The 12,155-nt window shown below is 41.1% G+C and overlaps 1 protein-coding gene across 1 annotated transcript in view; it reads right to left on the bottom strand.

Moving 5' to 3' along the window:
- The window catches only part of Gpr39 (G protein-coupled receptor 39), a 199,409-nt gene that overhangs the window by 76,699 nt on the left and 110,555 nt on the right, over positions 1-12,155 (bottom strand). The gene's annotated exons all lie outside the window — the stretch shown is intronic.

The raw sequence follows: 12,155 nt of genomic DNA, 5'->3' as shown, positions 1-12,155 counted from the left end.
ACAGAAAGAATATTTAACCTACTCAAGGTTGCCCTGAAGGCTTTCTGTAAGTAATAGTACCTAAATAGGATCTGAAGGAATAGGGAAGTAGACTTGGCTAGGGATACAGTAGGGCATAACTTGCATTCTGGTGGAGGAATGAGTCTCTGCAAATGTAAAAAGCATGGAGAAAGCCTGAAAGGCAGCTCAGAAAGGCCAGAGTACACTGCCCTTGATGGTCCCACAAAACCCAAGCCTGGAGAATTAGACAGGGCTAATCATAAAATGTCTCCTATAATATGCCAAAAGGCTTGTGTAATTCACCAAATAATTTTTTTTTCCAAGAGAAATAAGAGTGATTGAAGGATTCTGAGCAGGGGATCAAACATAATCCAATTAGAGTTTTAAGAAAACCACTTTAGTGGCAGCATGGAGGATGGATTTGAGGAAGAGAAGATTAAAGCAGTGGCTCTTAACCTTGGTTGCATGTGGGAGTCACCTGAGCTTTGAAAAAAAACGCACAAGCACTGGGTCCCGCCTTCCAAAATTCTAATATAGTTGCTTTGGGGCTTGTCCTGGGCAGTTTGGACAAGACATCCTTCATGGTTAATATGTTAATCTGAATGGGACAGGAGTGCTAGTATTCTGAGTCTGTGAGAGTGTGCCTGAATTTGGATTCCTAGACTGAGCAAAGCAGATGGCCCTCTTCAATATGGAAGGTCCTCACCCAGGCCATGGAAAATCTGATCAGAACAAAAAGGCTAAGTGGGAACTCCTCCTGGCCTGACTGAGGTAGGACACTGGTCTTTTTTTGGTCTTGAGACCAGGACTGAAACATCAACGCTTAGTGGGTGTCAGGCCTGGTGGCTTTCAGATTGAAACGTACACCATCAGCCCTCCTGATCCTCACAGGTCCTGGACTTGGGCTGGAACAACCATCAACTCTCCTGGGTCCAGTTTCAGAATGGGGGGCTTAGTCTGCACAACCACATGAACCATTTCCTTATACTAAGTGACACACACACACACACACACACACACACCACACACACACGCCGTTGATGTTGTTCTCTGGGAATTCCTGACTAATCCATCCTCCAGGCAACTCTCCTGTATGGTCAGGGTTGAAAGTCACAGGCATCTTCAGAGTGGTCAGGTAGAGGTAAAGGCAGCACAGCCCACCTTCCAGATCTGCATCTAAGGACTCAACTATCAGTGAATTTTAAATACTTGGGGGGGGGGGAATTGCCTGTGTACTGAACATGCACAGACCTTTCTGTCATTATTCCCTAAGTAATATAGTACAATAACTATTTATACAGAATTTTCATTGTGACAGTAATCTAGAGATGATTTAAAGTATATGGGAGAATGTGTGTAGGTTATATGCAAATGTCAATCCATCGTATATAAGGAACCGGAGTGTCTGCAGATAATGCTATCTGCACAGGGGTCCTGAAATTTACCCCCACCCATGGATATGCAGAGAAAACTGTAATCTAGGTAACTAAATGAAGGTGTCCAATGCAGTAAGCAGCTATTGGGGGCAGAGCACAGGCCCATTGTTGATGGCCAGAAGGCAAGGAGAAGAGTCAAAAAAAAAAAAAAAAAAAAACAACTCCCTAGTTTGAAGTTTGTGAGAAGGGAAGGTGGGAATAAAATTCACCTAGAATGGGATCAGAAGAAAAAGTAGGTTTGGAAGAGGAAAAATCGGTTTTAAGAATGTGAGACACCAGCGTAGATATGACCAATAAGGAGATGAGCAGAAGATGATTGGACCATATAGAACGATGGTCCACATCCCAGGTATGGGTGATATGCCTAAGGGAAAATGTTTAGGGTTAGAAGAGGATTATAGAGTTGAGACCAGAACTCTGGGAAATGTTAGCTGTAAAGATCAGACCAAGGAAGAGGAATCAGGAAGAGTCTAAGATAGAAGGGCCAAAGAGAATCTGGAGAGCCATGGGGAGGTGGAATTTTGCAGCACTGGCAATTAGCATTGTACAGTGCTATAAAGGACAAATTAGACCAGGACTGAAATCCTGCACTGGCCACCAGGTAGCCACAGCTAACTTCAGATGAACTCTTTCAGAAACGTGGGAAGACAGAAGTCTGATGGCGGTAGGTTACTAGAAGAGATGAGAAGAGGTAAAGAAACTGCAAATGTCGGGTTGCTCTTTGAAATAAACAGGCTGTACCAGGAGGATGAAAGGCCAGGCAGTAGCTAGGAGGGGATCCAGGATCAAGGCCAGTTTCTCAGTAGGGTGGCTGTAAGATACTGGGGCACTGAGCAGGTTTCTGGAGGAAAAGAGCTAGGGAAGGGAAGAGCCCCAAGCTATATGGAAGAGGAGAGTGTTGGGTGCACTGAGAACCTGCAGGAGGCCAGAGGGAAAAGGAGATGCCTTCCAAAGCAGGGCAGAAGATTTAGATAGGTGTCAGGAAGAACATCATAGTGGTGGGCTGTGGGAAGGAGATTTGAGGCAAGTAGTAAAAACGTAATATCACTGCCACTGGGATGTTGAGAAGGAGCTAGCTTGCTAATAATGACCACAGGTATTTCTGAGAGCCCAACAGAGACTGAAAGCAACTCAGATGTTATTGCCAAGTGAGGACAGCTAAAATCTATCAGGGCACAATAATCAGGTAACAAGCCCTGACCCCCAGTGCCCTCAGCTTCCTCCATCCACACAACTTTTACTCCTACATGCCCTGATTCAAAGACTCTGAAGACAATAGCAGACTAAAGGCAGCAGTCTAGGCATCACCCTGGAACTAATCAGAAATGAATGTATTATCCCAGATCTCATTCTACATGAATGTAGACTCTGAATGAGATTTCATGTATCAAAGTCCCCAGGCAATAGGAGTTCACGTTATCACTGGAGAACAAATTCTCTGGCCTTCTCCAACTATTTGTTGCCTTCTGAGTATGCCATGGGATGTGTGTGTTGTCCACTCTCTGGAACCCTGGTCTCTCTTTTCTAGCCAATTCTACTCCGTCAAGACTCTGTGTCAGGGTTGCCTCCTCTCTGACTCCCACAGTCCTACTGAGAAGAACCATTTTCCGGGTGCTGAATGTGTTTCCATAAACTTCATCTGGGCACTGTGGTGGACTCTTGTGTTCATTCAGGAGGAGAAATGATTAAGAGAACCGTATCCTAATTCATAGATTAATCCATTTGATAGATTAAATATTTGAGAGGACTTTTGTACAGGATGATAACTACAGGCAGATAGGGTGTAGTTGGAGGTCACTGGATTTTGTATTTTATTCCTAGAGACTGGCTTTCTCTGCTTCCCAGGGGGTATGATCTGAGCATCTTTCCTTCCCCATGACCTTCCACCATGATGTTCTTCCTGACTTGGACCCAGAACAATGGAGTTGGCCAACCATGAGCACAAAATAAACTTTTCCTACTTTAAGCTGTTCTTGCCAGGTATTTTGGTTGCAGTGATGAAAAGCCAACTAACACAGGCACCACCATGTTGCTTTCATTTATCCTCAGCACCCAACACAGCCCAGGTGAAGTTACAGTTCTGGAAGTTGTCCACATAGTCAGTGAATGAAACCCAGGATCCCCATTCTCAGCCCAGTGCCCTAACTAAAGTGTTAAGACCATCTTCTACATAGGGAAAATCATGCCAGTTTTAAAAACAGAAGTGCCACAATTTAAGGCCAAGCCCCTTACCTTACAGTTGACTGATATTACCCCATAATTTGGGAAAACACTATATGTGTTCATCAAAAATATGCTTTCTAAAAATAAAAAAAAATATGTATTCTGAAAATTCAAAAAGCTGTAGTTTATTGAAATCACTTTATGTTCTACATAAAGTTCATATCTCAGTTCTGACCTTGGACAGCTCTTTTCCCAAATGGCTATAAAGAAATGCCACATCAGAACTTCATTAATTGTGTAATTTTCCAAGTGTGGAAACTCTCTTTTTCTTTTCTTTTCTTCTTCTTCTTCTTCTTCTTCTTCTTCTTCTTCTCCTTCTCCTTCTCCTTCTCCTTCTCCTTCTCCTTCTCCTTCTCCTTCTCCTTCTCCTTCTCCTTCTTCTTCTTCTTCTTTTTCTTTTTTTTTTTTTTTGTACCAGAGATTGAACTCAGGGGCATTCAACCACTGAACCACATCCCCAGCCCTATTTTGTATTTTATTTAGAGACAGAGTCTCACTGAGTTGCTTAGTAACTCGCTTTTTGCTGGGGCTGGCTTTGAACTTGTGATCCTTCTGCCTCAGTTCCCTGAGCCTCTAGGATTACAGGCATGCATCACTGCATCCGGCTGAAACTCTCTATTCTGAATATGAAACAGGTTTTCTAATAGAGCAAGGAGGATTACAACCATCTTTTTCTTAATCTGTAAACTTCTGGGTATGAAAACCCAGTTCTTTGCCTTTTTTCTATCTTTTGGGGGACCTGGCATAGAGCTTGTGCTGAATAAATCTGTTTTTGATTGAATGAAAAGGAGTTATTCTCCCTCCTCTACCTATCAAAGTGACTGAGCCAAGAAGGCTGTGTTAACTGGGCATCTGTTGAGTACCTGGTACATGTTTATGTCCTCCCTCCAGATATGCCCCCATCATTTGGAATTGTCCCTTGCCAACATGGATGATCACTAATGCTTAAGACCTGTTGTATTATTAAATAAGTCAGGAACTCAGGAGCCTCAGAGAGCAAGGAAAGAGCAGATAAATCTACCCCATTGAATCTCACACTCATCATTTTGTTAATCAGGTTAGGCCTGGAAGAAATAGCTTTTTTTCAATATTTCCAGAAATTCTGATATTGAAAATTCTTTCCCCACTGCCTCCAGTTCATTAAGGCCTGTCTGCCAGTTGCATTTTTGTGGGAAATGATCTATCTCTATGTCACTAATGTTGCCTTGAAAATGGCAAAAATTTCGAAATAGAAAAACAAACCAAACATGCATTTTCAAAAAAAGAAGAAGGAGGAGGAGGAGGAGGAGGAGGAGGAGGAGGAGGAGGAGGAGGAGGAGGAGGAGGAGAAGGAGAAGGAGAAGGAGAAGGAGAAGGAGAAGGAGAAGGAGAAGGAGAAGGAGAAGGAGAAGAAGAAGAGACTCAGAGTCATGGGGCTTTTATGCATCTGGAAGAAGTATGTGGACCCCTTCAACCAAATAAGAGTGTGAAAGGCAGGGGAGCAGCACATGTCCTCTCCCCACAAGGCCCTAACCGGAACTTCCCACATATTATGTCACTGAATCTTCACAAGAGACCCTCAGAAAAGGTATTGGTCGCCTCATTTTACAGACCAGGTAACTGAGGATTGGAGACACCAAGAAAACTACCTAGAATGTTAGAAATAGTTAGACTTTTAAGAATTAAGTGATGAAAAGCCATAGGTCACATTCTGTCCACCTTAAAAGCTATGCTTTCAAGACAACAAAACCTACACTAGATTGGAATGAGTACTGTTTTTCTAAGAACATATCTGTGTTAACCAGTTTTTCATTGCTATGACCAAAATATCGACATAAACAACTTACAGGAGAAAAATATTGTTTTGGCTGATGGTTTCAGAGATCTCAATCCATGGTCAGCTGGCTCTCTTACTGTGGGTCTGAGGTAAGGCAGAACATCATGGTGGAAGGGACTGGTGGAGGAAAGATGCTCAGCTCACGGAAACTACGAAGAAGAGATGGGGATAGGACAGGCCAGGGACAAGAAATACCCACCTAATTCTTCCATTTATGACCCACTGCCTATAGTTCCTACCACCGCCCAATAGTCAATTCAGTTATCAATGGATTAATCCACTGATGAGCTCAGAGCCCTCATGATCATTGAACCACTTCCCAAAACCTTCACCTCTGAACATCACTGCGTTGGGGTCAACCCTTTAGCGCATGACCCTTTGAGGAACATTTCAGATCCTAACCACAATAACGTCCTTTGGAACTTGGCACATAGTTGGTTCTTAATAAATGCATTTATATAATGCAAAAGAAGCATTATGAGCTATCCTGAAAGGCTTTACTACCAGAAGTCTTATTTCCCTGGTCTCTCATGGTCATTGAAATTCTCAAGTTACCCACTCTATGGAATTAAGCCAACTAAAGCACTTCATTAGAATGCCTATGTTTTCTGTCATGTAGGGAATTCCAAATGAGAACCCATTAAATGTTTATTAATGGTTTATTTTACCCAAGGCTCTATGGTAGATGCTGTGGAAAACATTAAAAAAAAAAGTGCCCTCAACAAACTTACAAGTTAAAGAGTAATTCAGGATTTAAACAATAGTTCAAGGTGGCAAATAGAAGGGTTGTCACCAGTCCTCTATAATTCACCTCTACAAGCTGAGTTGCCGAACGAATTTTCTACCCAATTCTATAGGTACTAAGACATGAATTCCTTACTGAATACCTTAGTAGCTTCAAATATGAATTTCAGTAAAGTATTTCCTGTCACCCGAGGAAAGAAGCCTTGATGTTTTTAAAGAGAGATGTCTCTCTGAGATTGCACTCATTAGAATGGAAGACTGGAGATGTTATCAAGATTGGCTGTGTGAGGTGGGGATGGCTTAAGGAGTATGTATGGAGGAGGAAGATTTAGAAAGAAAAGTCTTAGTTTGGATTCACATATGCCATGTAGACTTGTCTGAGTAATCACATCCTATTACTTTAGCTGCCTTAGAAAGTCTCAAACACTCTAGACAGGAAGAAAATCAAGCCTGCACTTTAACAGCCTTTGTTTCATGTACAGAGAACTGGCAACTGGAATCATCCAGACACCCTCCTGGTCACAGTTTTCTCAGAATCACACATGACAAGTTAAAAATTTGCTTAGAACCAGTGGTGTGCTACATGGGGGCTGGTGTGTACTAGCTACAGAGAGACAACTGTGAAATGGAATTTTTGCAAGATAGTTGTTAAACTGTTGGTAACTAGCCATGGTGGAAGCATTTACACTGTGGAAATTGGCAAAAATTACAAATCAAAGCTTTTTACAGACAATCCCCAATTTATGACAGTTTGACTTAAGGATTTTTTAATCTTATGATTGTGTGAAAGCAATACAAATTCTGTACAAACTGAACTTCAAATTTTGAATTCAAATCTTTTCCTGGGCTAGTGGTGTACTGTAGGATACTATCTCATGATAGTGGGTAGGACAGAAAGCCATGGCTCTCAATCGGCCATACAATCAGGAGGAGAAACAACTGATACTCTGCAGTGTGCTGAGTTGCTAAACTACGATGTTCAGTAGGCTAGGTGTAGTCAATGCATTTTTGACTCACAATGTTTTCAACTTATAAAAACTTTATTAGTAGGCTGGGGATATAGCTCAATTGGTAGAGTGCTTGCCTTGCATCATGCACAAGAGTCTGGGTTCAATGCCCAGCACCACACACACACACAAAAAAGTTTATTACTAAAAACTCTACTGTAAGTTGAAGGGCACCTATATTTTTTGGAGAGCTAGTTGGCCAGCACCCCACTAATTAGAGCTGTCTATGTCCTATCTTCTCTCTGATTGATACACTTACAAAAATTCTATCATTCTGTGAGTCTCAAGTTTAAAATGATATGGTTAATGAATTTTATAATTTGGGTGTTCACCTCTAAGAAGTCAAGGATGTTTTTTCAAAGAGCCACTAAGCTCTCTAAATAAATTAGAGTAAGTGTTCCCAGAGTATAACCCTGGATCATATCCCTCCTCCTCCTCCCCCACCTTCCCCTCCCGCTCCTCCTTCTCCTCCTCCTCCTCCTCCTCTTTCTTCTTCCTTCTTTATCATCAACAACATCATATGGGTACTTGTTAGGAATGCAAAGTCTCCCACTCCACCCCAGATCTATGGAACCAGCAATGCTAGGGAGGGGGCTCTAGCAATTTATGGTTTAGCAAGCTTTCCAGGTGAGACATTGACTTATAAAACTTCATTCCAAATTGGAAAGTAATAAAACTTTTGCTCTCTACCATTTATATGCTGTGTGCACATTTCACATACTTTTATAATAAAGCATTGGGTACCTTATAGTGCCATTGTGTCTAAGTTCCATGTAATAGCCTTAAAAATGGCCTCTGGGAGTAAACCCTAACATTCATTCCTTTATTTAGTCTCCTCCCACTTTGAGTCATGGGTAATCTTTGTGACCAACAGAGTACTCAGAAATGTTAATCAGTGACTTCTGAAGTTAAGACATAAAAAGCATCACAGCTTCTGCTGTTCTCTTAGGACAATTGCTTTGGGGGACACAGTCAACATGATATGAGAACAGTTAAGCAGGCCTACAGAAATGTCCATGTGACTAGAACAGACATACCAATAGCCAGCCCCAACTTGCCAGCCATGCAAGTGTACCATCTTGGAAATGAGTCCTCCAGCCCCACTTTAGCTTTCAAATGACTACTGTCCTGCAAAACTTACTTTCTCCTCCCTCCCTTCCTTCCTTCCTTCCTTCCTTCCTTCCTTCCTTCCTTCCCCCCTCCCAGTCCCTCTCTCTCTTCCCTGGGTACTGAACCCAGAAGTACTATGCCACTGAGCTGTATCCCCAGCCCTTTTAATTTTTACTTGGAGAGAGGGTTTTACTAAGTGGCCAAACCTGGCCTTAAACTTGGGATTCTCCTGCCTCAACCTCTCATGTTGCTGGGATTATAGTTGTGCATTAGTCCCTGACTGACTTTTGACTGCAACTGCATGACAGGTCCAGAGCTTCTTGCTTTCCTGATCCCCAGAAACTCTGAGAGTTAAGACACTAAGTTTGGGGTAATTTGTTTCACATCCATAAATAACAAATCCACTCTACCAAAAGTGGATGAAGATAAATGTGGCAGCCATGCCTGGGAGTTTGAATGACACATAGATATTTGAAACATATTTTTTACAACAAAAGGTTGCTGCTTATGTGGAAGATACATATGCACTAAAAGTAAAAATTTTTGATAGGAGCTGGCTTCTAATTTGTAGTTCCCCTGTCTCAGCCTCCCAAGTCACTGGGATTACAGGCATTCACCACAAACTAAGTTAAAAAAAAATTTAAAAGCATTACTTATTGTTGACTAAGAAATAATGCAAGTCTAGAAAAAAAAATGCTCATGCAGAATATTTGAGAAATGAACTGTGCTGCAAAGTCAAGTTTTCCTTTCCCCTTTAAACCCGAACAAGCTTTTAATCCGTTCCCTTTCTAAATGTTCTACTATATACTTAGATTTTTCAGCACAACAAATAGGAAATGCTCATTGCTGATGAGATAGGGCTGCTGTGGTGAAACCTAGTCTATATTGGGCACTGAGGATGTCATTGTAGCTGTCAGTTGGGGTCCAGGGCTGCATGTTAGTGATGGCCCTCAGCATGTCTGGGCAGCTTAAATGACAAGACCAACCCTTGGATTCAGGAGTCTACATACACCTCTTCATTTATTCCTTACAAACTCATGTTCATGCCTTTTTCCTGGTGTGAAAATTACAACTTGGCACAGATGAGTGAGGTTACCCAGGTGACAAAGGTTGGACTACAACTGATTCCAAGCCATGCTTTACAGAATCTAGCATATAGCCTTCAGGGAATTTTTCCTTTCCTCAGAAAGCCCTTTGCCTTGCATATCATAAACAAAATCACTGAGCAAAATCCAAAAGGTACCCAAGTCATACTTCCCAGTCAGCCACCAATAGCTTTCTTCTCTGGAGGTCACTATGTTACTATGGCTTCCAGGTTTTTGTGTGTCTGCCTCTCTCTCTTTCTCTCTCTCTCTCTCTCTCTCTTTCTCTCTCTCTCCACATGCATGTGTGTGCGCATACACACACACACACACACACACACACACACACACCCCATATACATATATCCATAGATACACATACCCCCCATTGGTTCATAGACAAGCTTTCATATTATGAGATTTAAAGACCTGTCAATATTTACTTTTAGAAAACTTATAAAATTTCTCCTTTTGACCTAAGTTTAGAAGTTGAGCTACAGTGTAGGGTAAAATGTGTCCCAGGCATTTATTGTATTCCACAGGTTGCACCCTATAATGTCTGCCAATTAAAATGTCTTTTTTAGCTTCAGATAAGCCTTTGGTTCTGAAATAATCTTCCATTAAAGACATAAAAAGATTATAAATCAGACACTAAAAAAAAAAAAAAGAAAGAAATATTCCACTGCCCATCTTTGCATTGAACTTGTGCTCTAAATGTATCACATATATGTGAGGGATACTGACAGTTTGTGGGTAACAGGGAGCACTGAGAGCTACTTTTAGAGCTGCCCACTTTTCCTTTAATGTTAGAAATCTCTGATTATGAGCCTGGCCCTGTGAAAGGGATGATGTTCGGTGTAAGCCAATTAAGGCCATCTTTTCTCCTCTTTTTCCAACTTCTATATATCATGGTTTAACTCTGGTAAATAAGATCTAAATGGAAGATTCCTTGGGCATTTCTGGGAAAGCATTTTTTTTCTCCTTATAACAAGAAAGATACAGCTGGCTCCCCCCCCTTCTTCTTTCTTCGTGCATCAAATGCAGACATGATGTCTGAAACTATAGCACTCATCTATGACCATGAGAGAATAGTCAAGAAAACCACACGTCAAACTTGACATGAAGCTGCTGAAATAAAGACAAAGTATCTTATATCCAACTTCATATTATATCAGAAACAATAATTTGAGCATCTTTGATTAGGTTTTTTTTTTTTTTTGGCTTCTTGTTGCTAAAACCATCCCTAAATAATACTAATGGTGATGCATTGCAACCACAAAGCTTAGAGCAACAGAACATATAATTTTTGCTCTTCCTCCACATAAACCAAAGGAAACATCTACAGCAGACCTTTTGATCTACCTTTCCAAAAATCACATCTTTCCCAAATCACACATGGTAAATCTAGGGTAAAGTTTGCCCCAATTCACCAAAGTAGTACAGTTTAATTGGCACTATAACAAATATTACAGTTAGAAATGCATTTTGGTATAATGGAGCAATTATATATCACTGTGACCAAAATACTTGATAAGATTAACTTAGAAGTGCTGGGGTTGTGGCTCAGCGGCAGAACGCTCGCCTAGCATGTGCAAGGCCCTGGGTTCGATCCTCAGCACCACATATAAATGAATAAATAAAATAAAGGCATTAAAAAAAAGAATAACTTAGAAGAGGAAAAATTTATTTTGGTTCATAGTTGCAGAAGTCTCAGTCTATGGTTGGACAATTTCATTGTTCCAGGCTAGAGGTGAGACATGACATTATGGTTGAAGGGCATGGCAGAGGAAAGTTCACGACAGCCAGGAAGCAGTAAGAACAAAGGAGGAGCCAGGAACAAAATATAATTCCCAAGGACATATCTCCAGTGACCTATTTCTATAGCCACACCCCACCTGCCTCCAGTTACCACTTAGTAGTCTTTTCAACTTATTAATCCATCAAATGGATTAATCCACTGATTGGGTTACAGGTCTCATAACTTAAACACTTCACTTCCTGCATTAACATAGGAGCTTTTAAGCAACATTTCACATCCAAATGATAAGAGTGCCCAGATGAAGTCTATGGAAACACATTCAAGGAAGCAAATGCTTCATTTCACCTCTAAACATTCCTGCGTTGTCTATCATGTGAGCTTATGGGGGACATCTCATATTCAAACTATAATGCTGCATTGAGCACTAATATTACCACTATTCTTCTATGGGTTTCATTTTCTTATTTATAAGATGAAGAATTTATGTGGCATAACTCCTGTGGTCCCTTCAGATCTGATATTTTATGTACACTGTGAACTAAAATAAACTATTTTTAAAACTATCAAAATTTCTGTTTCCTCCTAATTTGCTGGCTACGTTCCAACCACTGTAGTTGACATTCTAATTCTTTGGGTAAGTTTGAAAGGACAAATCCACGAGAATCTGCTCGCAAAATAGATCTCGTCTTTTCAAAGTACATTGGAACAAATGCAGTGGCGGCCTCATACTGTGGAAATGACAGCTGCAACACAGGATCCAAGTGTGTTTCCCAGGAGTGAGTTTCTTCCATCACACAGAGCTGTTTCCCAGCCCAAAGACTCAGGCCTGCCATCTTACAGAATTGCTGAACCATGATGGACCGATTCAACTTCTCCCTGTACTCATTCTTTCCATGTTCGCTAGCTATCCATTTTCTCCTTTTAAAATTAGCATGATATTTTTTTGTGCTTCTGTCCTTGATCTTTCACTTAAGGGAA

Source organism: Callospermophilus lateralis, chromosome 9, assembly GCF_048772815.1.
Source record: "Callospermophilus lateralis isolate mCalLat2 chromosome 9, mCalLat2.hap1, whole genome shotgun sequence".
Classification (NCBI taxonomy): Eukaryota; Metazoa; Chordata; class Mammalia; order Rodentia; family Sciuridae; genus Callospermophilus; species Callospermophilus lateralis.
This window is presented reverse-complemented; position numbering and strand designations above follow the sequence as displayed.